Below are 19,118 nucleotides of genomic sequence, written 5' to 3'. Positions count from 1 at the left end.
TGAAGAAAACATCAACCAGTCAGACAAAGAGACCCTCGCAGTAATAGAACTGAAATAAGTCATACAGCGCTGAGGCTTGAGGTACACTGTGCCTCATAAGACTGCAGTACACTAAAGCTGGACACGGTGCCTCCAGACCGCCTCTGTGAAATACATGAGGTAGACTGTGCCTCACACCTCTACTATACACTAAGGCCGGAGGTAGTCTGTGCCTCACACCTCTCCTATACACTAAGGCTTGAGGTAGTCTGTGCCTCACACATCTCTACTATACACTAAGGCTTGAGGTAGTCTGTGCCTCACACCTCTACTATACACTAAGGCCTGAGGTAGACTGTGCCTCACACCTCTCCTATACACTAAGGCCTGAGGTAGTCTGTGCCTCACACCTCTACTATACACTAAGGCTTGAGGTAGTCTGTGCCTCACACCTCTACTATACACTAAGGCCTGAGGTAGTCTGTGCCTCACACCTCTACTATACACTAAGGCTTGAGGTAGTCTGTGCCTCACACCTCTACTATACACTAAGGCCTGAGGTAGTCTGTGCCTCACACCTCTACTATACACTAAGGCTTGAGGTAGTCTGTGCCTCACACCTCTACTATCCACTAAGGCTTGAGGTAGTCTGTGCCTCACACCTCTCCTATACACTAAGGCCTGAGGTAGTCTGTGCCTCACACCTCTCCTATACACTAAGGCTTGAGGTAGTCTGTGCCTCACACCTCTCCTATACACTAAGGCCTGAGGTAGACTGTGCCTCACACCTCTACTATACACTAAGGCCTGAGGTAGACTGTGCCTCACACCTCTACTATACACTAAGGCTTGAGGTAGACTGTGCCTCACACTTCTACTATACACTAAGGCCTGAGGTAGATTGTGCCTCACACCTCTCCTATACACTAAGGCCTGAGGTAGTCTGTGCCTCACATCTCTACTATACACTAAGGCTTGAGGTAGACTGTGCCTCACACCTCTACTATACACTAAGGCTTGAGGTAGACTGTGCCTCACACCTCTCCTATACACTAAGGCTTGAGGTAGACTGTGCCTCACACTTCTACTATACACTAAGGCCTGAGGTAGACTGTGCCTCACACCTCTACTATACACTAAGGCCTGAGGTAGTCTGTGCCTCACACCTCACCTATACACTAAGGCTTGAGGTACACTGTGCCTCATAAGACTGCAGTACACTAAAGCTGGACACGGTGCCTCCAGACCGCCTCTGTGAAATACATGAGGTAGTCTGTGCCTCACATCTCTCCTATACACTAAGGCTTGAGGTAGACTGTGCCTCACACCTCTACTATACACTAAGGCCTGAGGTAGACTGTGCCTCACATCTCTACTATACACTAAGGCCTGAGGTAGTCTGTGCCTCACACTTCTCCTATACACTAAGGCTTGAGGTAGTCTGTGCCTCACACCTCTACTATACACTAAGGCTTGAGGTAGACTGTGCCTCACACCTCTACTATCCACTAAGGCCTGAGGTAGTCTGTGCCTCACACCTCTACTATACACTAAGGCCTGAGGTAGTCTGTGCCTCACACCTCTCCTATACACTAAGGCTTGAGGTAGTCTGTGCCTCACACCTCTCCTATACACTAAGGCCTGAGGTAGACTGTGCCTCACACCTCTACTATACACTAAGGCTTGAGGTAGACTGTGCCTCACACCTCTACTATACACTAAGGCTTGAGGTAGACTGTGCCTCACACCTCTACTATACACTAAGGCTTGAGGTAGTCTGTGCCTCACACCTCTACTATACACTAAGGCCTGAGGTAGTCTGTGCCTCACACCTCTACTATACACTAAGGCTTGAGGTAGACTGTGCCTCACACCTCTCCTATACACTAAGGCCTGAGGTAGTCTGTGCCTCACATCTCTACTATACACTAAGGCTTGAGGTAGTCTGTGCCTCACACTTCTCCTATACACTAAGGCTTGAGGTAGACTGTGCCTCACACCTCTACTATACACTAAGGCTTGAGGTAGACTGTGCCTCACATCTCTACTATACACTAAGGCCTGAGGTAGTCTGTGCCTCACACCTCTACTATACACTAAGGCTTGAGGTAGACTGTGCCTCACACCTCTCCTATACACTAAGGCTTGAGGTAGACTGTGCCTCACACCTCTCCTATACACTAAGGCCTGAGGTAGTCTGTGCCTCACACCTCTACTATACACTAAGGCCTGAGGTAGTCTGTGCCTCACACCTCTACTATACACTAAGGCTTGAGGTAGTCTGTGCCTCACACCTCTACTATACACTAAGGCCTGAGGTAGTCTGTGCCTCACACCTCTCCTATACACTAAGGCTTGAGGTAGTCTGTGCCTCACACCTCTACTATACACTAAGGCTTGAGGTAGTCTGTGCCTCACACCTCTACTATACACTAAGGCCTGAGGTAGACTGTGCCTCACATCTCTCCTATACACTAAGGCTTGAGGTAGTCTGTGCCTCACACCTCTCCTATACACTAAGGCTTGAGGTAGTCTGTGCCTCACACCTCTACTATACACTAAGGCTTGAGGTAGACTGTGCCTCACACCTCTACTATACACTAAGGCTTGAGGTAGTCTGTGCCTCACACCTCTACTATACACTAAGGCCTGAGGTAGTCTGTGCCTCACACCTCTACTATACACTAAGGCTTGAGGTAGACTGTGCCTCACACCTCTACTATACACTAAGGCTTGAGGTAGTCTGTGCCTCACACCTCTACTATACACTAAGGCCTGAGGTAGACTGTGCCTCACACCTCTCCTATACACTAAGGCCTGAGGTAGACTGTGCCTCACACCTCTACTATACACTAAGGCCTGAGGTAGACTGTGCCTCACACCTCTCCTATACACTAAGGCTTGAGGTAGTCTGTGCCTCACACTTCTACTATACACTAAGGCTTGAGGTAGTCTGTGCCTCACACCTCTACTATACACTAAGGCTTGAGGTAGTCTGTGCCTCACACCTCTACTATACACTAAGGCTTGAGGTAGTCTGTGCCTCACACCTCTCCTATACACTAAGGCTTGAGGTAGTCTGTGCCTCACACTTCTACTATACACTAAGGCCTGAGGTAGACTGTGCCTCACACCTCTCCTATACACTAAGGCTTGAGGTAGTCTGTGCCTCACACCTCTACCATACACTAAGGCTTGAGGTAGTCTGTGCCTCACACTTCTACTATACACTAAGGCTTGAGGTAGTCTGTGCCTCACATCTCTACTATACACTAAGGCTTGAGGTAGTCTGTGCCTCACACCTCTACTATACACTAAGGCCTGAGGTAGACTGTGCCTCACATCTCTACTATACACTAAGGCCTGAGGTAGACTGTGCCTCACACCTCTCCTATACACTAAGGCCTGAGGTAGACTGTGCCTCACACCTCTACTATACACTAAGGCCTGAGGTAGACTGTGCCTCACACCTCTCCTATACACTAAGGCCTGAGGTAGACTGTGCCTCACACCTCTACTATACACTAAGGCCTGAGGTAGACTGTGCCTCACACCTCTACTATACACTAAGGCCTGAGGTAGACTGTGCCTTACACCTCTACTATACACTAAGGCTTGAGGTAGTCTGTGCCTCACACCTCTCCTATACACTAAGGCCTGAGGTAGACTGTGCCTCACACCTCTACTATACACTAAGGCCTGAGGTAGACTGTGCCTCACACCTCTACTATACACTAAGGCCTGAGGTAGACTGTGCCTCACACCTCTACTATACACTAAGGCTTGAGGTAGTCTGTGCCTCACACCTCTCCTATACACTAAGGCTTGAGGTAGTCTGTGCCTCACACCTCTACTATACACTAAGGCCTGAGGTAGACTGTGCCTCACACCTCTCCAATACACTAAGGCCTGAGGTAGACTGTGCCTCACACCTCTACTATACACTAAGGCTTGAGGTAGTCTGTGCCTCACACCTCTACTATACACTAAGGCCTGAGGTAGTCTGTGCCTCACACCTCTACTATACACTAAGGCCTGAGGTAGTCTGTGCCTCACACCTCTACTATACACTAAGGCCTAAGGTAGACTGTGCCTCACACCTCTCCTATACACTAAGGCCTGAGGTAGACTGTGCCTCACACCTCTCCTATACACTAAGGCTTGAGGTAGTCTGTGCCTCACATCTCTACTATACACTAAGGCTTGAGGTAGTCTGTGCCTCACACCTCTCCTATACACTAAGGCCTGAGGTAGTCTGTGCCTCACACCTCTCCTATACACTAAGGCCTGAGGTAGTCTGTGCCTCACACCTCTCCTATACACTAAGGCCTGAGGTAGTCTGTGCCTCACACCTCTACTATACACTAAGGCTTGAGGTAGTCTGTGCCTCACACCTCTCCTATACACTAAGGCCTGAGGTAGACTGTGCCTCACACCTCTACTATCCACTAAGGCCTGAGGTAGTCTGTGCCTCACACCTCTACTATACACTAAGGCTTGAGGTAGTCTGTGCCTCACACTTCTCCTATACACTAAGGCTTGAGGTAGTCTGTGCCTCACACATCTCTACTATACACTAAGGCTTGAGGTAGTCTGTGCCTCACACTTCTCCTATACACTAAGGCTTGAGGTAGTCTGTGCCTCACACCTCTCGTATACACTAAGGCCTGAGGTAGACTGTGCCTCACACCTCTACTATACACTAAGGCTTGAGGTAGTCTGTGCCTCACACCTCTACTATACACTAAGGCCTGAGGTAGTCTGTGCCTCACACCTCTACTATACACTAAGGCCTGAGGTAGACTGTGCCTCACACCTCTCCTATACACTAAGGCCTGAGGTAGTCTGTGCCTCACACCTCTCCTATACACTAAGGCCTGAGGTAGTCTGTGCCTCACATCTCTACTATACACTAAGGCCTGAGGTAGTCTGTGCCTCACACCTCTCCTATACACTAAGGCCTGAGGTAGTCTGTGCCTCACATCTCTACTATACACTAAGGCCTGAGGTAGTCTGTGCCTCACACCTCTCCTATACACTAAGGCCTGAGGTAGACTGTGCCTCACATCTCTACTATACACTAAGGCTTGAGGTAGTCTGTGCCTCACATCTCTACTATACACTAATGCTTGAGGTAGTCTGTGCCTCACACCTCTACTATACACTAAGGCTTGAGGTAGACTGTGCCTCACACCTCTACTATTCACTAAGGCCTGAGGTAGTCTGTGCCTCACACCTCTCCTATACACTAAGGCTTGAGGTAGACTGTGCCTCACACCTCTACTATACACTAAGGCCTGAGGTAGTCTGTGCCTCACACCTCTACTATACACTAAGGCTTGAGGTAGTCTGTGCCTCACACCTCTCCTATACACTAAGGCTTGAGGTAGTCTGTGCCTCACACCTCTCCTATACACTAATGCTTGAGGTAGTCTGTGCCTCACACCTCTACTATACACTAAGGCTTGAGGTAGACTGTGCCTCACACCTCTACTATACACTAAGGCCTGAGGTAGACTGTGCCTCACACCTCTACTATACACTAAGGCCTGAGGTAGTCTGTGCCTCACACCTCTACTATACACTAAGGCCTGAGGTAGACTGTGCCTCACACCTCTACTATACACTAAGGCCTGAGGTAGACTGTGCCTCACACCTCTCCTATACACTAAGGCTTGAGGTAGTCTGTGCCTCACACCTCTCCTATACACTAATGCTTGAGGTAGTCTGTGCCTCACACCTCTACTATACACTAAGGCTTGAGGTAGTCTGTGCCTCACACCTCTACTATACACTAAGGCTTGAGGTAGTCTGTGCCTCACACCTCTCCTATACACTAAGGCTTGAGGTAGTCTGTGCCTCACACCTCTCCTATACACTAATGCTTGAGGTAGTCTGTGCCTCACACCTCTACTATACACTAAGGCTTGAGGTAGTCTGTGCCTCACACCTCTCCTATACACTAAGGCTTGAGGTAGTCTGTGCCTCACACCTCTACTATACACTAAGGCCTGAGGTAGACTGTGCCTCACACTTCTACTATACACTAAGGCTTGAGGTAGACTGTGCCTCACACCTCTACTATACACTAAGGCTTGAGGTAGTCTGTGCCTCACACCTCTACTATACACTAAGGCTTGAGGTAGACTGTGCCTCACACCTCTACTATACACTAAGGCTTGAGGTAGTCTGTGCCTCACATCTCTCCTATACACTAAGTCTTGAGGTAGTCTGTGCCTCACACCTCTACTATACACTAAGGCTTGAGGTAGACTGTGCCTCACACCTCTACTATACACTAAGTCTTGAGGTAGTCTGTGCCTCACACCTCTACTATACACTAAGGCTTGAGGTAGACTGTGCCTCACACCTCTACTATACACTAATGCTTGAGGTAGTCTGTGCCTCACACCTCTACTATACACTAAGGCTTGAGGTAGACTGTGCCTCACACCTCTACTATACACTAATGCTTGAGGTAGTCTGTGCCTCCCATCTCTCCTATACACTAAGGCCTGAGGTAGTCTGTGCCTCACACCTCTACTATACACTAAGGCTTGAGGTAGTCTGTGCCTCACACCTCTCCTATACACTAAGGCTTGAGGTAGTCTGTGCCTCACACCTCTCCTATACACTAAGGCTTGAGGTAGTCTGTGCCTCACACCTCTACTATACACTAAGGCCTGAGGTAGACTGTGCCTCACACCTCTCCTATACACTAAGGCCTGAGGTAGTCTGTGCCTCACACCTCTACTATACACTAAGGCTTGAGGTAGTCTGTGCCTCACACCTCTACTATACACTAAGGCTTGAGGTAGTCTGTGCCTCACATCTCTCCTATACACTAAGGCCTGAGGTAGTCTGTGCCTCACACCTCTACTATACACTAAGGCCTGAGGTAGACTGTGCCTCACACCTCTACTATACACTAAGGCCTGAGGTAGACTGTGCCTCACACCTCTACTATACACTAAGGCCTGAGGTAGACTGTGCCTCACACCTCTCCTATACACTAAGGCTTGAGGTAGACTGTGCCTCACATCTCTACTATACACTAAGGCTTGAGGTAGTCTGTGCCTCACACCTCTCCTATACACTAAGGCCTGAGGTAGACTGTGCCTCACACCTCTACTATACACTAAGGCCTGAGGTAGACTGTGCCTCACACCTCTACTATACACTAAGGCCTGAGGTAGTCTGTGCCTCACATCTCTACTATACACTAAGGCCTGAGGTAGTCTGTGCCTCACATCTCTACTATACACTAAGGCCTGAGGTAGTCTGTGCCTCACACCTCTACTATACACTAAGGCCTGAGGTAGACTGTGCCTCACACCTCTCCTATACACTAAGGCTTGAGGTAGTCTGTGCCTCACACCTCTACTATACACTAAGGCCTGAGGTAGACTGTGCCTCACACCTCTACTATACACTAAGGCCTGAGGTAGTCTGTGCCTCACACCTCTACTATACACTAAGGCTTGAGGTAGTCTGTGCCTCACATCTCTACTATACACTAAGGCTTGAGGTAGTCTGTGCCTCACACCTCTACTATACACTAAGGCTTGAGGTAGTCTGTGCCTCACACCTCTACTATACACTTAGGCTTGAGGTAGACTGTGCCTCACACCTCTCCTATACACTAAGGCTTGAGGTAGTCTGTGCCTCACACCTCTACTATACACTAAGGCCTGAGGTAGTCTGTGCCTCACACCTCTCCTATACACTGAGGCTTGAGGTAGTCTGTGCCTCACACCTCTACTATACACTAAGGCCTGAGGTAGTCTGTGCCTCCCATCTCTCCTATACACTAAGGCCTGAGGTAGACTGTGCCTCACACCTCTCCTATACACTAAGGCTTGAGGTAGTCTGTGCCTCACACCTCTACTATACACTAAGGCCTGAGGTAGTCTGTGCCTCACACCTCTACTATACACTAAGGCTTGAGGTAGTCTGTGCCTCACACCTCTACTATACACTAAGGCCTGAGGTAGTCTGTGCCTCACACCTCTACTATACACTAAGGCCTGAGGTAGTCTGTGCCTCACACCTCTACTATACACTAAGGCTTGAGGTAGCCTGTGCCTCACACCTCTACTATACACTAAGGCTTGAGGTAGTCTGTGCCTCACATCTCTACTATACACTAAGGCTTGAGGTAGTCTGTGCCTCACACCTCTCCTATACACTAAGGCTTGAGGTAGTCTGTGCCTCACATCTCTACTATACACTAAGGCTTGAGGTAGTCTGTGCCTCACACCTCTACCATACACTAATGCTTGAGGTAGTCTGTGCCTCACATCTCTACTATACACTAAGGCTTGAGGTAGTCTGTGTCTCACACCTCTACTATACACTAAGGCTTGAGGTAGACTGTGCCTCACACCTCTCCTATACACTAAGGCCTGAGGTAGACTGTGCCTCACACCTCTCCTATACACTAAGGCTTGAGGTAGTCTGTGCCTCACACCTCTACTATACACTAAGGCCTGAGGTAGTCTGTGCCTCACACCTCTACTATACACTAAGGCTTGAGGTAGTCTGTGCCTCACACCTCTACTATACACTAAGGCTTGAGGTAGTCTGTGCCTCACACCTCTACTATACACTAAGGCTTGAGGTAGACTGTGCCTCACACCTCTCCTATACACTAAGGCTTGAGGTAGTCTGTGCCTCACACCTCTACTATACACTAAGGCCTGAGGTAGTCTGTGCCTCACACCTCTCCTATACACTAAGGCTTGAGGTAGTCTGTGCCTCACACCTCTACTATACACTAAGGCCTGAGGTAGACTGTGCCTCACACCTCTACTATCCACTAAGGCCTGAGGTAGTCTGTGCCTCACACCTCTACTATACACTAAGGCTTGAGGTAGTCTGTGCCTCACACCTCTCCTATACACTAAGGCTTGAGGTAGTCTGTGCCTCACACCTCTACTATACACTAAGGCTTGAGGTAGTCTGTGCCTCACATCTCTACTATACACTAAGGCTTGAGGTAGTCTGTGCCTCACACCTCTACTATACACTAAGGCCTGAGGTAGACTGTGCCTCACACCTCTCCTATACACTAAGGCTTGAGGTAGTCTGTGCCTCACATCTCTACTATACACTAAGGCTTGAGGTAGTCTGTGCCTCACACCTCTACTATACACTAAGGCTTGAGGTAGACTGTGCCTCACACCTCTCCTATACACTAAGGCCTGAGGTAGTCTGTGCCTCACACCTCTCCTATACACTAAGGCTTGAGGTAGTCTGTGCCTCACACCTCTCCTATACACTAAGGCTTGAGGTAGTCTGTGCCTCACACCTCTACTATACACTAAGGCCTGAGGTAGACTGTGCCTCACACCTCTCCTATACACTAAGGCCTGAGGTAGTCTGTGCCTCACACCTCTACTATACACTAAGGCTTGAGGTAGTCTGTGCCTCACACCTCTACTATACACTAAGGCTTGAGGTAGTCTGTGCCTCACATCTCTCCTATACACTAAGGCCTGAGGTAGTCTGTGCCTCACACCTCTACTATACACTAAGGCCTGAGGTAGACTGTGCCTCACACCTCTACTATACACTAAGGCCTGAGGTAGACTGTGCCTCACACCTCTACTATACACTAAGGCCTGAGGTAGACTGTGCCTCACACCTCTCCTATACACTAAGGCTTGAGGTAGACTGTGCCTCACATCTCTACTATACACTAAGGCTTGAGGTAGTCTGTGCCTCACACCTCTCCTATACACTAAGGCCTGAGGTAGACTGTGCCTCACACCTCTACTATACACTAAGGCCTGAGGTAGACTGTGCCTCACACCTCTACTATACACTAAGGCCTGAGGTAGTCTGTGCCTCACATCTCTACTATACACTAAGGCCTGAGGTAGTCTGTGCCTCACATCTCTACTATACACTAAGGCCTGAGGTAGACTGTGCCTCACACCTCTACTATACACTAAGGCCTGAGGTAGACTGTGCCTCACACCTCTCCTATACACTAAGGCTTGAGGTAGTCTGTGCCTCACACCTCTACTATACACTAAGGCCTGAGGTAGACTGTGCCTCACACCTCTACTATACACTAAGGCCTGAGGTAGTCTGTGCCTCACACCTCTACTATACACTAAGGCTTGAGGTAGTCTGTGCCTCACATCTCTACTATACACTAAGGCTTGAGGTAGTCTGTGCCTCACACCTCTACTATACACTAAGGCTTGAGGTAGTCTGTGCCTCACACCTCTACTATACACTTAGGCTTGAGGTAGACTGTGCCTCACACCTCTCCTATACACTAAGGCTTGAGGTAGTCTGTGCCTCACACCTCTACTATACACTAAGGCCTGAGGTAGTCTGTGCCTCACACCTCTCCTATACACTGAGGCTTGAGGTAGTCTGTGCCTCACACCTCTACTATACACTAAGGCCTGAGGTAGTCTGTGCCTCCCATCTCTCCTATACACTAAGGCCTGAAGTAGACTGTGCCTCACACCTCTCCTATACACTAAGGCTTGAGGTAGTCTGTGCCTCACACCTCTACTATACACTAAGGCTTGAGGTAGTCTGTGCCTCACATCTCTACTATACACTAAGGCTTGAGGTAGTCTGTGCCTCACACCTCTACTATACACTAAGGCCTGAGGTAGACTGTGCCTCACACCTCTCCTATACACTAAGGCTTGAGGTAGTCTGTGCCTCACATCTCTACTATACACTAAGGCTTGAGGTAGTCTGTGCCTCACACCTCTACCATACACTAATGCTTGAGGTAGTCTGTGCCTCACATCTCTACTATACACTAAGGCTTGAGGTAGTCTGTGTCTCACACCTCTACTATACACTAAGGCTTGAGGTAGACTGTGCCTCACACCTCTCCTATACACTAAGGCCTGAGGTAGACTGTGCCTCACACCTCTCCTATACACTAAGGCTTGAGGTAGTCTGTGCCTCACACCTCTACTATACACTAAGGCCTGAGGTAGTCTGTGCCTCACACCTCTACTATACACTAAGGCTTGAGGTAGTCTGTGCCTCACACCTCTACTATACACTAAGGCTTGAGGTAGTCTGTGCCTCACACCTCTACTATACACTAAGGCTTGAGGTAGACTGTGCCTCACACCTCTCCTATACACTAAGGCTTGAGGTAGTCTGTGCCTCACACCTCTACTATACACTAAGGCCTGAGGTAGTCTGTGCCTCACACCTCTCCTATACACTAAGGCTTGAGGTAGTCTGTGCCTCACACCTCTACTATACACTAAGGCCTGAGGTAGACTGTGCCTCACACCTCTACTATCCACTAAGGCCTGAGGTAGTCTGTGCCTCACACCTCTACTATACACTAAGGCTTGAGGTAGTCTGTGCCTCACACCTCTCCTATACACTAAGGCTTGAGGTAGTCTGTGCCTCACACCTCTACTATACACTAAGGCTTGAGGTAGTCTGTGCCTCACATCTCTACTATACACTAAGGCTTGAGGTAGTCTGTGCCTCACACCTCTACTATACACTAAGGCCTGAGGTAGACTGTGCCTCACACCTCTCCTATACACTAAGGCTTGAGGTAGTCTGTGCCTCACACCTCTACTATACACTAAGGCTTGAGGTAGACTGTGCCTCACACCTCTACTATACACTAAGTCTTGAGGTAGTCTGTGCCTCACACCTCTACTATACACTAAGGCTTGAGGTAGTCTGTGCCTCACACCTCTACTATACACTAAGGCTTGAGGTAGTCTGTGCCTCACACCTCTACTATACACTAAGGCTTGAGGTAGACTGTGCCTCACACCTCTCCTATACACTAAGGCCTGAGGTAGTCTGTGCCTCACACCTCTACTATACACTAAGGCCTGAGGTAGTCTGTGCCTCACACCTCTACTATACACTAAGGCCTGAGGTAGACTGTGCCTCACACCTCTACTATACACTAAGGCTTGAGGTAGACTGTGCCTCACACCTCTACTATACACTAAGGCTTGAGGTAGTCTGTGCCTCACACCTCTCCTATACACTAAGGCTTGAGGTAGTCTGTGCCTCACACCTCTACTATACACTAAGGCTTGAGGTAGTCTGTGCCTCACATCTCTACTATACACTAAGGCCTGAGGTAGACTGTGCCTCACACCTCTCCTATACACTAAGGCTTGAGGTAGTCTGTGCCTCACATCTCTACTATACACTAAGGCTTGAGGTAGTCTGTGCCTCACACCTCTACTATACACTAAGGCCTGAGGTAGACTGTGCCTCACACCTCTACTATACACTAAGTCTTGAGGTAGTCTGTGCCTCACACCTCTACTATACACTAAGGCTTGAGGTAGTCTGTGCCTCACACCTCTACCATACACTAAGGCCTGAGGTAGACTGTGCCTCACATCTCTACTATACACTAATGCTTGAGGTAGTCTGTGCCTCACACCTCTACTATACACTAAGGCTTGAGGTAGTCTGTGCCTCACACCTCTACTATACACTAAGGCTTGAGGTAGTCTGTGCCTCACACCTCTACTATACACTAAGGCTTGAGGTAGACTGTGCCTCACACCTCTACTATACACTAAGGCCTGAGGTAGTCTGTGCCTCACACCTCTACTATACACTAAGGCCTGAGGTAGTCTGTGCCTCACACCTCTACTATACACTAAGGCCTGAGGTAGTCTGTGCCTCACACCTCTCCTATACACTAAGGCTTGAGGTAGTCTGTGCCTCACACCTCTACTATACACTAAGGCTTGAGGTAGTCTGTGCCTCACACCTCTACTATACACTAAGGCCTGAGGTAGTCTGTGCCTCACACCTCTACTATACACTAAGGCCTGAGGTAGTCTGTGCCTCACACCTCTCCTATACACTAAGGCTTGAGGTAGTCTGTGCCTCACACCTCTACTATACACTAAGGCTTGAGGTAGTCTGTGCCTCACATCTCTACTATACACTAAGGCTTGAGGTAGTCTGTGCCTCACACCTCTACTATACACTAAGGCCTGAGGTAGACTGTGCCTCACACCTCTCCTATACACTAAGGCTTGAGGTAGTCTGTGCCTCACATCTCTACTATACACTAAGGCTTGAGGTAGTCTGTGCCTCACACCTCTACTATACACTAAGGCTTGAGGTAGTCTGTGCCTCACACCTCTACTATACACTAAGGCCTGAGGTAGACTGTGCCTCACACCTCTACTATACACTAAGTCTTGAGGTAGTCTGTGCCTCACACCTCTACTATACACTAAGGCTTGAGGTAGTCTGTGCCTCACACCTCTACCATACACTAAGGCCTGAGGTAGACTGTGCCTCACATCTCTACTATACACTAATGCTTGAGGTAGTCTGTGCCTCACACCTCTACTATACACTAAGGCTTGAGGTAGTCTGTGCCTCACACCTCTACTATACACTAAGGCTTGAGGTAGTCTGTGCCTCACACCTCTACTATACACTAAGGCTTGAGGTAGACTGTGCCTCACACCTCTACTATACACTAAGGCCTGAGGTAGTCTGTGCCTCACACCTCTACTATACACTAAGGCTTGAGGTAGTCTGTGCCTCACACCTCTCCTATACACTAAGGCTTGAGGTAGTCTGTGCCTCACACCTCTACTATACACTAAGGCCTGAGGTAGTCTGTGCCTCACATCTCTACTATCCACTAAGGCTTGAGGTAGTCTGTGCCTCACACCTCTACTATACACTAAGGCCTGAGGTAGTCTGTGCCTCACACCTCTACTATACACTAAGGCTTGAGGTAGACTGTGCCTCACACCTCTACTATACACTAAGGCCTGAGGTAGACTGTGCCTCACATCTCTACTATACACTAAGGCTTGAGGTAGTCTGTGCCTCACACCTCTACTATACACTAAGGCTTGAGGTAGTCTGTGCCTCACACCTCTACTATACACTAAGGCTTGAGGTAGTCTGTGCCTCACACCTCTACTATACACTAAGGCTTGAGGTAGTCTGTGCCTCACACCTCTACTATACACTAAGGCTTGAGGTAGTCTGTGCCTCACACTTCTCCTATACACTAAGGCCTGAGGAAGACTGTGCCTCACATCTCTACTATACACTAAGGCCTGAGGTAGTCTGTGCCTCACACCTCTACTATACACTAAGGCCTGAGGTAGTCTGTGCCTCACACCTCTCCTATACACTAAGGCTTGAGGTAGTCTGTGCCTCACACTTCTCCTATACACTAAGGCCTGAGGTAGTCTGTGCCTCACACCTCTACTATACACTAAGGCCTGAGGTAGTCTGTGCCTCACACCTCTACTATACACTAAGGCTTGAGGTAGTCTGTGCCTCACACCTCTCCTATACACTAAGGCTTGAGGTAGTCTGTGCCTCACACCTCTACTATACACTAAGGCTTGAGGTAGTCTGTGCCTCACACCTCTACTATACACTAATGCTTGAGGTAGTCTGTGCCTCACACCTCTACTATACACTAAGGCTTGAGGTAGTCTGTGCCTCACACCTCTACTATACACTAAGGCCTGAGGTAGTCTGTGCCTCACACCTCTCCTATACACTAAGGCTTGAGGTAGTCTGTGCCTCACACCTCTACTATACACTAAGGCTTGAGGTAGTCTGTGCCTCACACCTCTCCTATACACTAAGGCTTGAGGTAGTCTGTGCCTCACACCTCTACTATACACTAAGGCTTGAGGTAGTCTGTGCCTCACACCTCTACTATACACTAAGGCTTGAGGTAGTCTGTGCCTCACACCTCTAATATACACTAAGGCTTGAGGTAGTGTGTGCCTCACACCTCTACTATACACTAGGGCTTGAGGTAGTCTGTGCCTCACACCTCTACTATACACTAAGGCTTGAGGTAGTCTGTGCCTCACACTTCTCCTATACACTAATGCTTGAGGTAGTCTGTGCCTCACACCTCTCCTATACACTAAGGCTTGAGGTAGTCTGTGCCTCACACCTCTCCTATACACTAAGGCTTGAGGTAGTCTGTGCCTCACACCTCTACTATACACTAAGGCTTGAGGTAGTCTGTGCCTCACACCTCTCCTATACACTAAGGCTTGAGGTAGTCTGTGCCTCACACCTCTACTATACACTAAGGCTTGAGGTAGTCTGTGCCTCACACCTCTAATATACACTAAGGCTTGAGGTAGTCTGTGCCTCACACCTCTCCTATACACTAAGGCTTGAGGTAGTCTGTGCCTCACACCTCTCCTATACACTAAGGCCTGAGGTAGTCTGTGCCTCACACCTCTACTATACACTAAGGCTTGAGGTAGTCTGTGCCTCACACCTCTACTATACACTAAGGCCTGAGGTAGTCTGTGCCTCACACCTCTACTATACACTAAGGCCTGAGGTAGTCTGTGCCTCACACCTCTCCTATACACTAAGGCTTGAGGTAGTCTGTGCCTCACACTTCTCCTATAAACTAAGGCCTGAGGTAGTCTGTGCCTCACACCTCTCCTATACACTAAGGCTTGAGGTAGTCTGTGCCTCACATCTCTACTATACACTAAGGCTTGAGGTAGACTGTGCCTCACACCTCTACTATACACTAAGGCCTGAGGTAGACTGTGCCTCACACCTCTACTATACACTAAGGCCTGAGGTAGTCTGTGCCTCACACCTCTACTATACACTAAGGCTTGAGGTAGTCTGTGCCTCACACCTCTACTATACACTAATGCTTGAGGTAGTCTGTGCCTCACACCTCTACTATACACTAAGGCTTGAGGTAGTCTGTGCCTCACACCTCTCCTATACACTAAGGCTTGAGGTAGTCTGTGCCTCACACCTCTACTATATACTAAGGCTTGAGGTAGACTGTGCCTCACACTTCTACTATACACTAAGGCTTGAGGTAGACTGTGCCTCACACCTCTACTATACACTAAGGCCTGAGGTAGTCTGTGCCTCACACCTCTACTATACACTAAGGCTTGAGGTAGTCTGTGCCTCACACCTCTACTATACACTAATGCTTGAGGTAGTCTGTGCCTCACACCTCTACTATACACTAAGGCTTGAGGTAGTCTGTGCCTCACACCTCTCCTATACACTAAGGCTTGAGGTAGTCTGTGCCTCACACCTCTCCTATACACTAAGGCTTGAGGTAGTCTGTGCCTCACACCTCTACTATATACTAAGGCTTGAGGTAGTCTGTGCCTCACACCTCTCCTATACACTAAGGCTTGAGGTAGTCTGTGCCTCACACCTCTACTATACACTAAGGCTTGAGGTAGTCTGTGCCTCACACCTCTACTATACACTAAGGCTTGAGGTAGTCTGTGCCTCACACCTCTACTATACACTAATGCTTGAGGGAGAGTGTGCCTCACACCTCTACTATACACTAAGGCCTGAGGTAGTCTGTGCCTCACACCTCTAATATACACTAAGGCTTGAGGTAGTGTGTGCCTCACATCTCTACTATACACTAATGCTTGAGGTAGTCTGTGCCTCACACCTCTACTATACACTAAGGCTTGAGGTAGTCTGTGCCTCACACTTCTCCTATACACTAATGCTTGAGGTAGTCTGTGCCTCACACCTCTCCTATACACTAAGGCTTGAGGTAGTCTGTGCCTCACACCTCTCCTATACACTAAGGCTTGAGGTAGTCTGTGCCTCACACATCTCTACTATACACTAAGGCCTGAGGTAGTCTGTGCCTCACACCTCTCCCATACACTAAGGCTTGAGGTAGACTGTGCCTCACACCTCTACTATACACTAAGGCTTGAGGTAGTCTGTGCCTCACACCTCTACTATACACTAAGGCTTGAGGTAGTCTGTGCCTCACATCTCTACTATACACTAAGGCTTGAGGTAGTCTGTGCCTCACACTTCTCCTATACACTAAGGCCTGAGGTAGTCTGTGCCTCACACCTCTACTATACACTAAGGCTTGAGGTAGACTGTGCCTCACACCTCTCCTATACACTAAGGCTTGAGGTAGTCTGTGCCTCACACCTCTACTATACACTAAGGCCTGAGGTAGTCTGTGCCTCACACCTCTACTATACACTAAGGCTTGAGGTAGACTGTGCCTCACACCTCTCCTATACACTAAGGCTTGAGGTAGTCTGTGCCTCACACCTCTACTATACACTAAGGCCTGAGGTAGTCTGTGCCTCCCATCTCTCCTATACACTAAGGCCTGAGGTAGACTGTGCCTCACACCTCTACTATACACTAAGGCCTGAGGTAGACTGTGCCTCACACCTCTCCTATACACTAAGGCTTGAGGTAGTCTGTGCCTCACACCTCTACTATACACTAAGGCTTGAGGTAGTCTGTGCCTCACATCTCTACTATACACTAAGGCCTGAGGTAGACTGTGCCTCACACCTCTCCTATACACTAAGGCTTGAGGTAGTCTGTGCCTCACACCTCTACTATACACTAAGGCTTGAGGTAGTCTGTGCCTCACACCTCTCCTATACACTAAGGCTTGAGGTAGTCTGTGCCTCACACCTCTACTATACACTAAGGCCTGAGGTAGTCTGTGCCTCACACCTCTACTATACACTAAGGCTTGAGGTAGACTGTGCCTCACATCTCTACTATACACTAAGGCCTGAGGTAGTCTGTGCCTCACACCTCTACTATACACTAAGGCTTGAGGTAGACTGTGCCTCACACCTCTACTATACACTAAGGCCTGAGGTAGACTGTGCCTCACACCTCTCCTATACACTAAGGCTTGAGGTAGTCTGTGCCTCACACCTCTACTATACACTAAGGCCTGAGGTAGTCTGTGCCTCACATCTCTCCTATACACTAAGGCCTGAGGTAGACTGTGCCTCACACCTCTACTATACACTAAGGCCTGAGGTAGACTGTGCCTCACACCTCTCCTATACACTAAGGCTTGAGGTAGTCTGTGCCTCACACCTCTACTATACACTAAGGCTTGAGGTAGTCTGTGCCTCACATCTCTACTATACACTAAGGCCTGAGGTAGACTGTGCCTCACACCTCTCCTATACACTAAGGCTTGAGGTAGACTGTGCCTCACACCTCTACTATACACTAAGGCTTGAGGTAGTCTGTGCCTCACACCTCTCCTATACACTAAGGCTTGAGGTAGACTGTGCCTCACATCTCTACTATACACTAAGGCCTGAGGTAGTCTGTGCCTCACACCTCTACTATACACTAAGGCCTGAGGTAGTCTGTGCCTCACACCTCTCCTATGCACTAAGGCCTGAGGTAGTCTGTGCCTCACACCTCTACTATACACTAAGGCTTGAGGTAGTCTGTGCCTCACACCTCTACTTTACACTAAGGCCTGAGGTAGTCTGTGCCTCACATCTCTACTATACACTAAGGCTTGAGGTAGACTGTGCCTCACACCTCTACTATACACTAAGGCTTGAGGTAGTCTGTGCCTCACACCTCTACTATACACTAAGGCTTGAGGTAGTCTGTGCCTCACACCTCTACTATACACTAAGGCCTGAGGTAGTCTGTGCCTCACACCTCTACTATACACTAAGGCCTGAGGTAGTCTGTGCCTCACACTTCTACTATACACTAAGGCCTGAGGTAGACTGTGCCTCACATCTCTTCTATACACTAAGGCTTGAGGTAGTCTGTGCCTCACACCTCTACTATACACTAAGGCTTGAGGTAGTCTGTGCCTCACACCTCTACTATACACTAAGGCCTGAGGTAGACTGTGCCTCACACCTCTACTATACACTAAGGCTTGAGGAAGTCTGTGCCTCACACCTCTCCTATACACTAAGGCTTGAGGTAGTCTGTGCCTCACACCTCTACTATACACTAAGGCCTGAGGTAGTCTGTGCCTCACACCTCTCCTATACACTAAGGCTTGAGGTAGTCTGTGCCTCACACTTCTCCTATACACTAAGGCCTGAGGTAGTCTGTGCCTCACACCTCTACTATACACTAAGGCCTGAGGTACTCTGTGCCTCACACCTCTACTATACACTAAGGCTTGAGGTAGTCTGTGCCTCACACCTCTACTATACACTAATGCTTGAGGTAGTCTGTGCCTCACACCTCTCCTATACACTAAGGCCTGAGGTAGACTGTGCCTCACACCTCTCCTATACACTAAGGCCTGAGGTAGACTGTGCCTCACACCTCTACTATACACTAAGGCTTGAGGTAGTCTGTGCCTCACA

At 48.8% G+C, this 19,118-nt stretch overlaps 1 protein-coding gene across 24 annotated transcripts in view; it reads right to left on the bottom strand.

Annotated features, from left to right (window-relative positions):
- The window catches only part of ABLIM1 (actin binding LIM protein 1), a 269,963-nt gene that overhangs the window by 9,963 nt on the left and 240,882 nt on the right, over window positions 1-19,118 (bottom strand). The gene's annotated exons all lie outside the window — the stretch shown is intronic.

Source organism: Bufo bufo, chromosome 6, assembly GCF_905171765.1.
Source record: "Bufo bufo chromosome 6, aBufBuf1.1, whole genome shotgun sequence".
In the NCBI taxonomy this organism is placed as follows: Eukaryota; Metazoa; Chordata; class Amphibia; order Anura; family Bufonidae; genus Bufo; species Bufo bufo.
Note: the sequence above shows the minus strand (reverse complement) of the source record. Positions and strands in the feature narration are given on the sequence as shown.